The following is a 13207-nucleotide window of genomic DNA, read 5'->3' on the forward strand; positions in this document are numbered from 1 at the left end:
CGGCACTTACAGAACACGGCCAACGCAACCCCCTCGTGGCGACTCCGGGGCCCGAGGCCGGCGCGCCGGGGAAGGGGCGTCAGCCGCACGCCCGGGCAGCGGCTTTCACCCGGGCTGCCCGGCTCGCGGGGCCCGCGGCCCTTGGAACCCGATGGTTCCCCGCCGTGGGGAGTCAGCTAAGGGGCTTTGAGTTCCCGAGTTAAGTTCACCGAGTCGTGTACTCGATCTCTTACTGATGGAAGGTACTCCAGCAAGTTGATTTCTGAAGCTGGCCCCTGGCCACTTAGTCCTGACACTCCTGTCACTCTGTTCCCCGGCCACGGGGACTTCTTTGCAGCTCTCCAGCTTGCGGTTCCTCTGCGGTTCCCTCTTGTCCCCCCTGCCCGCAGCCTCGAAATTCTTGAGTAGTTGCCTCCCTTGTGAAGGCGTTTCCGACACAGGTGCGGATCAAGTTAATCAGTTCCTCTTTTGTGTCCCACTGGCCCTGAACTTCAGTCACACGGTGTGGCGGCTACGTGTCTGCCCACCCCACCCCCCCACACACCTCTTTCTCCGAGCGCAGAGCACACTGTAAGCGCACAAGAAAAATCTGCTGCGAGAATGGGGCTCCCTTATTCCCCTTTCTGCCCAGTTTGTAAGTGAAAGCGGGGAGAAAAGGTAGAGTTCAGTTGATTATGCGACCAAGGTGCAGGGAAGAGGAAAAGGGCAACTTCTTTGGAGTAAATGGATAGCAACCCAGAGTTTGTGTTTTAAAGAACACCAATTTCTATGAACGTGTACGCATTTTTGTTACAGGATTTATATGTACTTTTTATAAGTCCCACATAATTCGTTTTTTAATCTTCAGTTTTTCTGCTACCATCATCCCCCACCCCTATGTTCTTGTAGCCATGGACCTTAATTAAGTTTCTTAAGAAAACCAACTTAAAAGAGGAGTTTGTTAATCAAATTAGTTTGGTAAAATGTGTAGAATAGAAAAGATATTTTGAGCACATGGGTCTTTCAGCTGCTAATCATTATAGTCAAGTAAGATGTACATAGTAAGCGACCTTACTGAACGTGTAATCTATTTCCTAAAAATTCAAGAGGCTAGACATCCAACCAGATTACAGCCAGGCTGTATTTAATGGATTCAAGACTTTGACGTAAGAAAAGACCCTTACAATATATTTTTTAATATAGTGATTTGTAAAATGAACAGTCTGGTTTCAGTCCGAGCACTTCTCTTTTCTAATTCTTTTTTATTATCATCATCCAAATATCTTTCACATTCATCCCTCCTATACTCCTATCTCACCCTCCTTTCTACCCTCACGGATCTGATTGTGTTACTTTAAAACAACAACAACGACAAACACTGCATTGGCCCCAAATTGTATTACAAAATTAAATCACCCTCCGGATCTTACCTGTATAAACATACGGGTAATGTATTGGATGCTTGCAAACACACACACGGTGTACTGTATTGGATACTTACTCTGCCTCCCTCTGCCCTGTGCTAAATTGTTTTGCTTACATCATTTCATTTAATTTTCACAAATTGTGGAGTAGGTGCTATTTTGATCTCCACTGTACAGATCCAAACTCTGAGGCCAGTTTAAAGCTGAAAGCCACACACTAAGGTTCCAGAGCCCACCCTGTGTTCCCTGCAGCATCCGTGTCACCCCTGTGTCCTCCCCAGGGCCCCAAATGTGCTTTGCCCAGAGCAGACACTGACTGGCTGCTGACTGGGGTGCTGGGGAAGCTTGGGCAGGGTGAAGCCTCCATCTTGCCGTCTGGCTGAGCCAGCTTCTCTGCCAGAAGGTCAGAGTCAGGCTGCCCGCCAAAGACTGCCGTTAAAGCCTTTACCATGTCCCAGACTCCCAGGAGCCTCCCAATATAGCTCCAGCCTCATCCTTCATTAATATTTACCAAGTGCCCACAACAGCTCAGAACTGGAGAGCAGGAGTTAAAAATCACATCCTTTTCAGGACATCTGATACAGCCTCTGCCTGTCCCAGGCTGGGCTTTAAAGTCGGTTCCACCAACATGATCCAATTAGTGATTCTCAGATCAAATAGGAAAATGTTGATATAAACAAACAGCTCTCAGGATGTCGATCAGCCACCAATACTGGGCACCAAATGCATAATAAATACGTGTGTTTAATACCAAGCATTTATTTAACAAAGATTTACCTGGTGCCTTCTTTGAGGCAGGCACTCCGCCAAGCCGTGGGAATACAGCAGTGAATGAGGCTCCATCGCAGCCCTAAACATCTCAGAAAGCTTTTCCCTTTACCACTTTTCCGAGAGGGAAGCTGGTGTCTGAGGAGATTCATTTCCTCAGTTCTTCCCCAGAGAGTCAAGGACAGGCAGTGCCAATTGTATGCAAACACAAAAATCAACCTGCTAACACTGCGAAGGAGTACAGGTTCCAGACCTTGGGCTCAGACCCTGTAGAATGGAAGGTAAAAGGAGAGGATTTCCACACTCGCTGAAATCCTTTCCCCCGAGAATCTGTTTTGCATTATGTATCTGTGGGAGCTAAAAATCAACATTACCCAGCTAATCTGTAAGTAGAAGTGAGGCAAAAGACATTTCTGAAAGTCCAGCTTTGGAGAACTGGCAAGTTGCAGGCGGATGCTTATTCAATTTAGATCCCACGAGGGGGAGAGCAAGTGAGACAAACACCCGAGTTTGCCAAATATTTGGAACAAGTCTCTAGTTGAACTGACTGGCTTTCAGGCTGGATCACTTACCCCGCCACGGTGTCTATCTCAAAACAAGCCGGTTTGGTTCTGTTTCTTCCTCAAGCTCATCTATGAATTCAGAGGACAGCTTTGAAGGCTTGCAGGTCTGTCAGCTGATGGCTTATTTCATTTAGGGCAAGCAAGTTCTTGGCATCTGCCAAGAGGAAAGTGGACGGACAACCTGCCTGATGTTTTGATGTGCGTTAGGACTCTTATCTTGTTGCCAAACTGGTATCAAAACATGCGCACAGTGGTTTTGTTTCCTGGGGAAGCAGCTGCTGCACGCTCCCCAGTTGCTCACACATTCCAGAGCGGTTGCAAATCAGTCCTCAGCCATTACAGCCATTTCGGTCTAATTACTAAATGGGGCACAGGAAGTCAATGTGAAACTCCCACACTTCCTCTGACTCTGACCCAGCGATTCTCAATCTTCAGTATCTTTAAAGGGTTCTGCTGCCTGGACCCCCAGCCCAGGATCAGAATCTTTGAGGATGGGTGCTTGGGTGTTCCAGTTCCAGCTGAAGGCTGGCAGAATATGCCACTCCTAAATATGCCACTTTGGCATAATGATTATTTTGAGCTAAAGGCACTTGGAAAACAGCAGGTGCAGGAAGGGTGCTCTGACCCTCCTCCCCTTTTCTTCCTGAAAGCAGGAGAAAACGCCCTTGTGAAAGATGCCCTTCCTGGGCTTCCCTGGTGGTGCAGTGGTTAAGAATCCACCTGCCAATGCAGGGGACACAGGTTCAGTCCCTGGTCTGGGAAGATCCCACATGCCGTGGAGCAACTAAGCCCGTGGGCCACAACTACTGAGCCTGAGCTCTAGAGCCTGCGAGCCACAACTACTGGAGCCCACGCGCCTAGAGCCCGTGCTCCACAGCAAGAGAAGCCACCGCAATGAGAAGCCCGCGCACTGCAACGAAGAGTAGCCCCCGCTCACCGCAACTAGAGAAAGCCCACGTGCAGCAACAAAAACCCAACACAGCCAGAAAAAAAAAAAAAAAAAAAGATACCCTTCCTATACCAAGAGGAAAGAAATGTTCTTATCACCAGAGACGGGTGGCGGGGGCTGGGGAGGGTGTCAAGGCCAAGAGAATTCTGTGCAAACAGACCTTGTCAGAGTAAGTCTGGAACCAAGCAGACCCCTGTGGGCCACCCCCCACCCCTCCCCAAGTATTGATACAAAGGCCCATTCACATCTCCTGCCTCTTGTTTATGGAAAAGCTGAAGTCTCCCAGGCCTCCCTGAGTCACAAAAGAGCAGGCTCAAGCAGCTAATGATTAGGACAACAGAGTCACAGACTCAGTGTCTGATGCACCTTCCTGAGTTGTTTTACAGGTACTGAAACTGCCACCAGAGGGCAAAAGCTAACTGCATGATGACCAGTTAGCTCCATCTTGAGCAGTACTGAAACTATGGCTAGCACAGCTGCAAGAACTGGCCTTAAGAGAATGGGATTAACACTACTGCTCATAATAATCTATATCTTTGTGGGCATCAAAATAATTGTAGCTTGTTCTGCCCATATATGTAAAGGGGCGAGACAACTGTCGTCAGGGAGATGCTACATACCCGTGTCGACATCTTCCACTCTAAGGATACAGTGTGCTATGTCAGCATGAAGAAGTTACAGAAGACGGACTTTCACCCATGATCCCATAGAGAGGGAACGATGTTCTGACAAGCGGGGATTTGTGAGCAGCTTTTGGCAGAAAAAAAACTCTTTGCAGGAAAGAGCTCTCTGCAGGAGAGAGCTGTTTATCTTTACACTAATCTTAAACCAGGCATCCCCATGCTCTACTCATCTCTGGCCCTAGTACCCCTTTTAAATCTTTTGATCACACAATAATTTGCCTAGCTTGTTGGTTCTTTCCCTAGATGAGTGAAGTAGACATGAAGAATAAGTAAGTAATAGATGACCGGATCTCTTTCCTAGCTTCCCCTTCAGTAATCTCTTGAACAAACCATGTGAACAAAATAGCATCTAAATAAAGATCATGAGTCCCCAAGGACTTATTTTACTTAAAATTCATTTGGCCTTTGGCTTATTTCTAAATAAAGAAAGAAAGATCAGGAGGAGTCGACAAGCCTGCACAGGGGGTTATGGGGACGGCTCTGGCCCCTGATCTCAATGGTTAACTAACATTACTTCCCTGTTTCCTTTTAAAAACTTTCATGGCCGAGCAGAAACTTCAGATGTGATTTTGGAGGATGCTGAGTCCACCGTCTCCCCAGATTGCCGGCATTCAGTTTAAAGGCAACTTTCCTTTCTATCAACACTGATAGAGTATTGATTTTGCAGGCAGTGAAGAGTGGGACCAAATTCAGTAACAACTCTTATCTTCTTTTAGGCTCTCCATATATTTTAGTTACTTTTCCACAGTTGCCTGCCTTTGTTCAATCTAGTAGAAAAGCATTTAGGATTTACCACTTCTTAGGGTCTTCATTTTCCCATGAAGGCTCCGCATCACATAAAACATATTAAATAGACTTGAATGTTTCTACCTTGTTAGTCTGCTTTACATCAATTTAATTCTCAGGTCCAGCTGAAGAGCTTACGAAAGTGGAAGTCAAGTTTTGCCTACCGTGCATCTCATTCCAGTGTCTCACTCTGGTTGACAGCTCCTGCTCTAAGTTTCTCTAAGGGCAGTCCCCTAGCATGGGGATGTATGTGTGAAGGGGACCCCCTTTGTCCTCCATAATCCTCAAAGGTGGTGATCACACAAACAACTGGAAAAAGTGAGAAACTAGCTCCTGAACACCCAGAGGTACTTAGATTAACTTCGTAAAGTGTTTATCTCACAAGTGGACTCCAGGCTCTACCAGCAAGCTCCCTGCTAGTCCATTGAGCCAAGCTGTCCATTCCTTGGCCCACTGCAGGGGCTGAGCTCCCAGTCCTTCAGGTCAGAAGCTGTGTGAACAGCGAGATGGGAAGCAGTGTTTAGAAGAACAACAAAAACAGGCTCAGACGGGCAACTGGATTGATAATAAGAGGAAATCTGGGACGCTCACCGAAAAAAAATAGTGGGAGATGAGAGCCATCTACTTACATTGGGTTAGCCAAAAAGTTCGCTCAGGTTTTTCCGTAACAACTTACGGAATATATAAGATCATGACAATACCTGTCTCCCAACTAGTCACACCCAGGGCATGAGGAAGAGGCACACAATCCTCAGCTCAGAAGTCGTTGGAGTCGCTAAAGAGAATCGGATGAGATACGAGCCCCCTCAAACTCTCACACCATGTCTGCTCAGCTTGACAATCTCTGAATTCCTGCAGACATCTTGCCTTGTCACTTTCTACTTTGTGTTGCTTTGTACTGTAGCACCTACCACTTTTTTTTTTTTAATTTTTTAAATTTTTGTCTGTGTTGGGTCTTCGTTGCTGCGTGCGGGCTTTCTCTAGTTGCGGCGAGCGGGGGCTACTCTTCGTTGTGGTGCATGGGCTTCTCATTGTGGTGGCTTCTCTTGTTGCAGAGCATGGGCTCTAGGCGCGTGGGCTTCAGTAGTTGTGGCACGCGGGCTCAGTAGTTGTGGCTCACGGGCTCTAGAGCACAGGCTCAGTAGTTGTGGCGCACGGGCTTAGTTGCTCTGTGGCATGTGGGATCTTCCTGGACCAGGGATGGAACCCGTGTCCCCTGCATTGGCAGGCAGATTCTCAACCACTGTGCCACCAGGGAAGCCCCACGTAGCACTTTTAACACATTCCAAATCTACACTATCAGAGTGCTTTCACAAGCATTATTACAATCTTGGCATTAGCTCTACAGGAGAGGTGTTATTACCATTCTACAGATGAAGAAACTAAGGCTCAGAGAGACTTTTTCAAGTCAGCAACAAAGATCTTCTCTCTTAAACATTTTTATTGGAGTTTATCTTGTTACATAAGTAATGTGTGTTAACTGTAGAAAAGGCGGATAAACAAAAAATAAAATAAAATAAAATAAAACATCTTGCCTCCCAGATAAGCACAGATAAGGCTTTCAGAGGATGTCCTTCCAGCCTTTTTTCTATACTGAGAAGCAGTATGGAGTGGTAAGAGCACAGACTCCAAAGCCTGTCCAGAGTCAAATCTCAGCTCTGTGACTTACTGGCATATGACCTTGGCAGGATTTTTAACCTCTCTGTGCTTTAATTTCCTCATCTGTAAAATGGGGATAATACAATACCTAATAGTTAGTGTAGGGAATTAACTAAGTCAACATCCTTGAAGTACTTAGAACAATGCCTGGCACATAGAAAGTCCTTGTTATTGAGCTTTTTTTTTTCTTGTTATAAGAGTGGTAATAAATGGCATATGTTCTTTTGTTATGACTTTTTTTTCACTTCTTAAACTCAATATATTGTGAACGTGTTTCTGTGTATATATACATGCCTACATGGTTGTTAACAGTGTTTATGTTGTGATCATCTGTCGTTAATTTCACCAACCCCCCCCCCACTGTTGCTTGCAATCTTTTGCTATTACGTGCTGAGTTGAACATCCTTATAGATAAATCTTCACTTCCTTAAATAAATTTTCTTTAAAATAAATTCCCTTTAAATAAATTCCTAGAGGTGAAATTACTAGAGTAAATATATAGGTAAGACTTTTAATGTATGCCCCCAACATCAGGGTAAAATTGAAGTCTCAGGCTTCCAGCTTTGAGATACTATTCTCCCTCCTTGTTATCTTTATTTTTTATTTTTTTAAATTTATGGCTGCATTGGGTCTCCATTGCTGCATGCGGATTTTCTCTAGTTGCGGCGAGCGGGGGCTACTCTTCGTTGTGGTGCTCAGGCTTCGCATCGCGGTGGCTTCTCTTGTTGCGGAGCACGGGCTCTAGGCACAGGGCCTTCAGTAGTTGTGGCACATGGGCTCAGTAGTTGTGGCTAGCAGGTTCTAGAGCGCAGGCTCGGTAGTTATGGCGCACGGGCTTAGTTGCTCCACGGCATGTGGGATCTTCCCGGACCAGGGCTCGAACCCGTGTCCCCTGCATTGGCAGGCGGATTCTTAACCACTGTGCCACCAGGGAAGTCCTCCCTCCTTGTTATTTATGGCTGCTTCTGTGACATTGGGTCTGTAAGAGGAGTTAGTGAATTTACACAGAAGGGAAGTAGTCTAAAGAATCTGAAAAGGTTTTTTAAAGATGGCATGTTATATGTGGCCCCTTTAAGAAATATGCCTGTGAGACAGTTCTTTCTTCAGGGAACATGATGCTAATAAGGTCTACTTACTCAGCACAGTTGACAGCCTCCATAGTCACCGATTTGGCAGTTAATGAGCTACAAACATCTGGAATTTTCCACTGACTCACGTGGCTGATGTTCTCTGGCTGATTGCATAGGTTTGGGAAGAGACTGAGCTTCAAGCTTCCATGGCCCAAGAGCTTGTGTTTTGCCACAGCACAAAAGACATAGCGACATAGCTTTAATAGGCGATTAACACTTTGGCCTAGTTGACACCATGGTGTGACTACACAAGCACCAAGGAATCTCCACAGCTTCTAATGCGTGGGGAAGTGACATATCTTCCCCAAGGACAGTCTGGTCTCTTGACTCCAGTTCACCATGGCTGAATTTTTATACCGTCTCCTTGCCTTTAATTGATAGATCTTTATTTTATTTTGTTATAAGTGTTACCTTGTGCAATTCAAAGTTATGTCCTTTTGCATATTCCAAATGTACCCCTCATTAGATAATAAGGGGTAAGTATTGACCACTTTACAATGAGCAAGACAGTGTACTAAGCAATTTATATGCATTATCTTATTTAATTCTCAACAGAATCCCCCTAAGGTAAGTAATGTTATTATCCCCATTTAACAGATGAGAAAATTGAGATTCAGAGAGATAGGTTAAATGATTTTCTCCAAATCACACGCAGAGAACTCACACCTGGGTCAATGAGATACAAAAACCTCTGCTTTTAGCCTGCTACACTGACCTAGTCTTCAGGGTCTGTACTTCTAGAAAATGCTCAGAATACAGCTTGCCCTGGAATGGAAGGTAGCCACCCTTCTGAGTCCAGGCTATCATCAGCCTAGTAAACTTGCACATATATTCTTAACGCCAATTAGAAAGGAAGCAAAGAAAAACTAGACTATAAATATAGTCTCCCATACGTGGGGTTATTTTCAGAGGGATCCTGCCCACAAGGGTATTCCTGCAGTGAAAGCGTACTGCTAAGAGGCACAGCTGAGGGAGCCTCTGCAGGAGCCAGCCTAAGGAGGAGCACAGCCCACTGCAAAGAAATTACAGCCAGGTGAACTCACGAACAGGAGTTCCTGAAGGACCCCCCAAAGTGCCCAAGAGCAAAAGAGGCAGCTTTTGATATTCATCAAGCCAGGAAAACATGAAGCCATCTGACAAGAGCTCTGATCCAGAAGGAACTTTCCTGCTCTCCTTTACACTTCTTCCTCTGTGACTGAAATCTCAGAGATGTCAAAAGCTATATAGTTAGCAAGCTGCAGAAGGAGAAATAAGGAAGAAGAGAGCATCAACTCTCAACCAAGTTCAGAGTTCTGATTATAACCGGGACTGACCAGTTTTAATTACTGAGTAAAAACTGAGTTTAGGATCGCGCTGCCGGCGTGCAAGATGGCGGTGAAGAAAGACAAGAAGCCTAAGAAGTCAACCTGGAAGTTTAATTTGGACCTTACTCATCCAGTGGAAGGTGGAACTTTTGATTCTGGAAATTTTGGTACCTTCCCTAGTGAATATCTAGGGTTTTCTTCCCTAGTGTGGCATTTTTTTCTGTTTTAAAATAGGAACAGTTTCTACGGGAGAAGGTTAAAGTGAATGGAAAAACTGGAAATCTTGGGAATGTCGTTCACATTGAACGCTTCAAGAATAAAATCACAGTTGTTTCTGAGAAAGTTCTCTAAAAGGTATTTGAAATACCTTACCAAGAAATACCTTCAAAAGAACAATCTTCGTGATTGGCTCCGTGTGGTTGCATCTGACAAGGAGACTTATGAACTTCGTTACTTCCAGATTAGTCAAGATGAAGATGGATCCGAGTCTGAGGACTAGATGAAGCCGTCCCTTTCAGCGCTTTGCTTGCTAACAAAACAAATGAAGTATACAAGAGAAACATCTTGAAGTGGACCTTTAGTTTATCCGTGAATAAAAAAAATTACTCTGTATGTTAAGCATTCATCTCTTTGATTTAAGTGTATGCTGTTTATATGGTGCTGGCTTTCCTTTAATACTTTTTTATAAAAATTTTTGTTGGAGTGTAGTTTATTTACAATGTTTTGTTGGTTTCGGGTATACAGCAAGGTGAATCAGTTATACACATGCACTCCTTTTCTTTTTTAAGATTCTTTTCCCATATAGGCCATTACACAGTATTGAGTAGAGTTCCCTGTGTGATACAGCAGGTTCTTATTAGTTATCTGTTTTATGTATAGTAGGATGTACATGTCAGTCCCAATCTCCCAGTTTATCGCCCCCCACCACCGCCCTTATCCCCTGGTAACCATAAATTTGTTTTCTACATCTGTTACTCTACTTCTGTTTTGTAAATAAGTTCATTTGTACTCCTCTGTTGTTGTTGTTTTTAATACTTTCTGTAAGCAGTATTTAAATAGCCTATAGCTAGTGGAATTTCTTCCAGGATTTCTGAAGTGTACTACTTTTACAAATGTCCTTGAGTTAAAGTATATAGTGAAAAAATGAAGCACAATTTTGGGTATAACTTTATATAATAAAATATTTAAATTCTCTTGACAGTCTCAAAAAAAAAATTGAGTTTAAAATTTAAAGTGACCACAGAATTCTATTACCCAAAAGAAAGGATGGTAATATAAAATAACAACTGGTGTAGCACAGACAACATCCAATCAGACAATTGACCAATCAAAATTAGACAGCCAGTAGGGCCATTGGCTAAATGTCAGTCCTGCCTACGAGTAAGCAAAAAGGTCACTTCCCCATGAAAATGGGTGTTTTGACTGGAAAAGAACTATCAACCTGAACAGATTTAAAAGAATAAGTTTATGTACCTAATCACAGACAATCAAATGTATGAAGCAAAAATTGATAGAACTGAAGGGAGAAATAGATATTTCTACAATAATAGTTGGAGACTTCAATATGCCATTCTCATTAAAAGATAGAACAACCAGATGGAATATAAGTAAAGAAATAGAGGACTTGAACAACACAATCAACCAACCAGATCTAACACATATACAGGACACTCTACCCAAGAAGAACAGCACACACATTCTTCTCAAATGCACATGGGACATTCTCCAGTATAAACCATATTTTAGGTCACAAATTAAGTCTAAATATATTTTAAAATATGGATATCATTTAAAGTGTCTTCTCTGACCACAACAGGCTGAAGTCAGAAGTCAATAACAGAAGGAAAACTGGAAAAATCACAAAATTGTGGAAATTAAACAACACACTCTTAAACAATCAGTGGGTCAAATATGTCACAAGGGAAATTAGAAACTACTTAAAACCAAATGAAAATGAGAGCACAACATCCTGAAACTTTTGCAATGCAGCAAAAACAGTGCTAAGGGAGAAATGTGTACGTACAAACACACTAAAAACAAGAAATATCTCAAGTCAACAATCTAGCTTTACTACTTAAGGAACTAGAAAAGGAACAAACTAAGCTCAAAGGTAGCAGAAGAAAGGCAATAATAAAGATTCAAACAGAGATAAATAAAATAGAGAATAGAAAAACAACAGAGAAAATCAACAAAAGTTGGTTCTTTAAAAAGAAATTCAACAAAATTGACAAATTAGCGATATTGACTAAGAAAAAAAGAGAGGATTCAAATTACTCAAAATCCGGAATGAAAGTTGAGACATTACTACCAATTCTACAAAAATAAAAAGATTATGAGAGTACTATGAACAACTGTACTCCAACAAATTGGATAACCTAGATGAAATGGAAGCATTTCTAGAAACATATAACCTACCAAGACTGAGTCAAAAAGCAATGGAAAATCTGACTGGACCTATAATTAGTAAGGAGATTAAATCAGTAATCAAAATCTGACAAAGAAAAAGCTTTGGCCTAATGACTTCACTGGTGGATTCTACCAACATTTAAGAAGAACTAACACCAATCCTTCTCAAAATTTTCCCAAAAATTGAAGAGGAGGAACATTTCCTGACTCATTTTATAACACTCTGCTACCAAAGCCAACAAAGACACGACAAGAAAACAAAACTACAGGGCTTCCCTGGTGGCGCAGTGGTTGAGACTACGCCTGCCGATGCAGGGGACGCGGGTTTGTGCCCCGGTCCGGGAAGATCCCACATGCCGCGGAGCGGCTAGGCCCGTGAGCCATGGCTGCTGGGCCTGCGTGTCCAGAGCCTGTGCTCCGCAACGGGAGAGGCCACAACAGTGAGAGGCCCGTGTACCGCAAAGGAAAAAAAAGAAAAAGAAAACTACAGACCAATATCCCTTATGAATATTAATACAAAAACTCTCAACAAAATACTATCAAACTGAATTCAACAGCATAGTAAAGGGATTATACACCATGACCAAATGGAATTCATTCCTGATATGCAAGAATGGTTCAACATACAGAAAATTGATCAATGTAATACACCACTTAAATAGAATGAAGGTAAAAACCACATGATCATTTCAACTAATGCAGAAAAAGCATTTGACAAAATAAAACACTCAAAAAACTAGGAATAGAAAGAAACTACCTCAACATAATAAAAGTCATGTATGAAAAACCCACAGCAGACATCATGCTCAATGGTGAAAGAGTGAAAGCTTTTCCTCTAAGAACAGGACAAGGCAAGGATGCTCAGTTTTGCCATTTCTATTAAACGTAGTCCAGGAGTCCTATACAGTGCAATTAAGCAAGAAAAAGAAATAAAAGTCATCCATATTGGAAAAGAAGTAAAATTATCTGTTTGCAGATGATATGATTTTATATGTAGAAAACCCTAAAATTCCACCAAAATCAATTAGAACTAATAAACAAATTTGACAAAGTAGCATAATAAAAAGTCAGCACCCCCAAATCAGTTGCATTTCTATAAACTAACAATGAACAATATGAAAAGGAAATTAAGAAAAAAACTCCATTTATAATAGTATCAAAAAGAATAAAATACTTAGTAATTAATTTAACCAAGGAGGTGAAAGTCTTGTTCAATGAAAACTAAAATAAAAAATTTTTAAATGCTAGAAGAAATTAAAGAAGACATAAATAAGTGGAAAGTCACCAATGTTCATGGATTGGAAGACTTAATATTGTTAAGATGTCAATACTACTCAGTGATCTATACACTTAATGCAATCCCTATCAGTAACCCAATGACACTTGTTTTCAGATAGAAAAATCCATCCTAAAATTCATATGGGTCCCAAGGGACCCTGAATAGCCAAAAGAAGCTTGAAAACAGAAGAAGAAAGTTGGAGTCTCACACTTTCTGATCTCAATACTTACTGCAAAGCTACAGTAATCAAAACAATGGGAAACTGGCATAAACATAG

Source organism: Globicephala melas, chromosome 1 (genome assembly GCF_963455315.2).
Source record: "Globicephala melas chromosome 1, mGloMel1.2, whole genome shotgun sequence".
NCBI lineage: Eukaryota > Metazoa > Chordata > Mammalia > Artiodactyla > Delphinidae > Globicephala > Globicephala melas.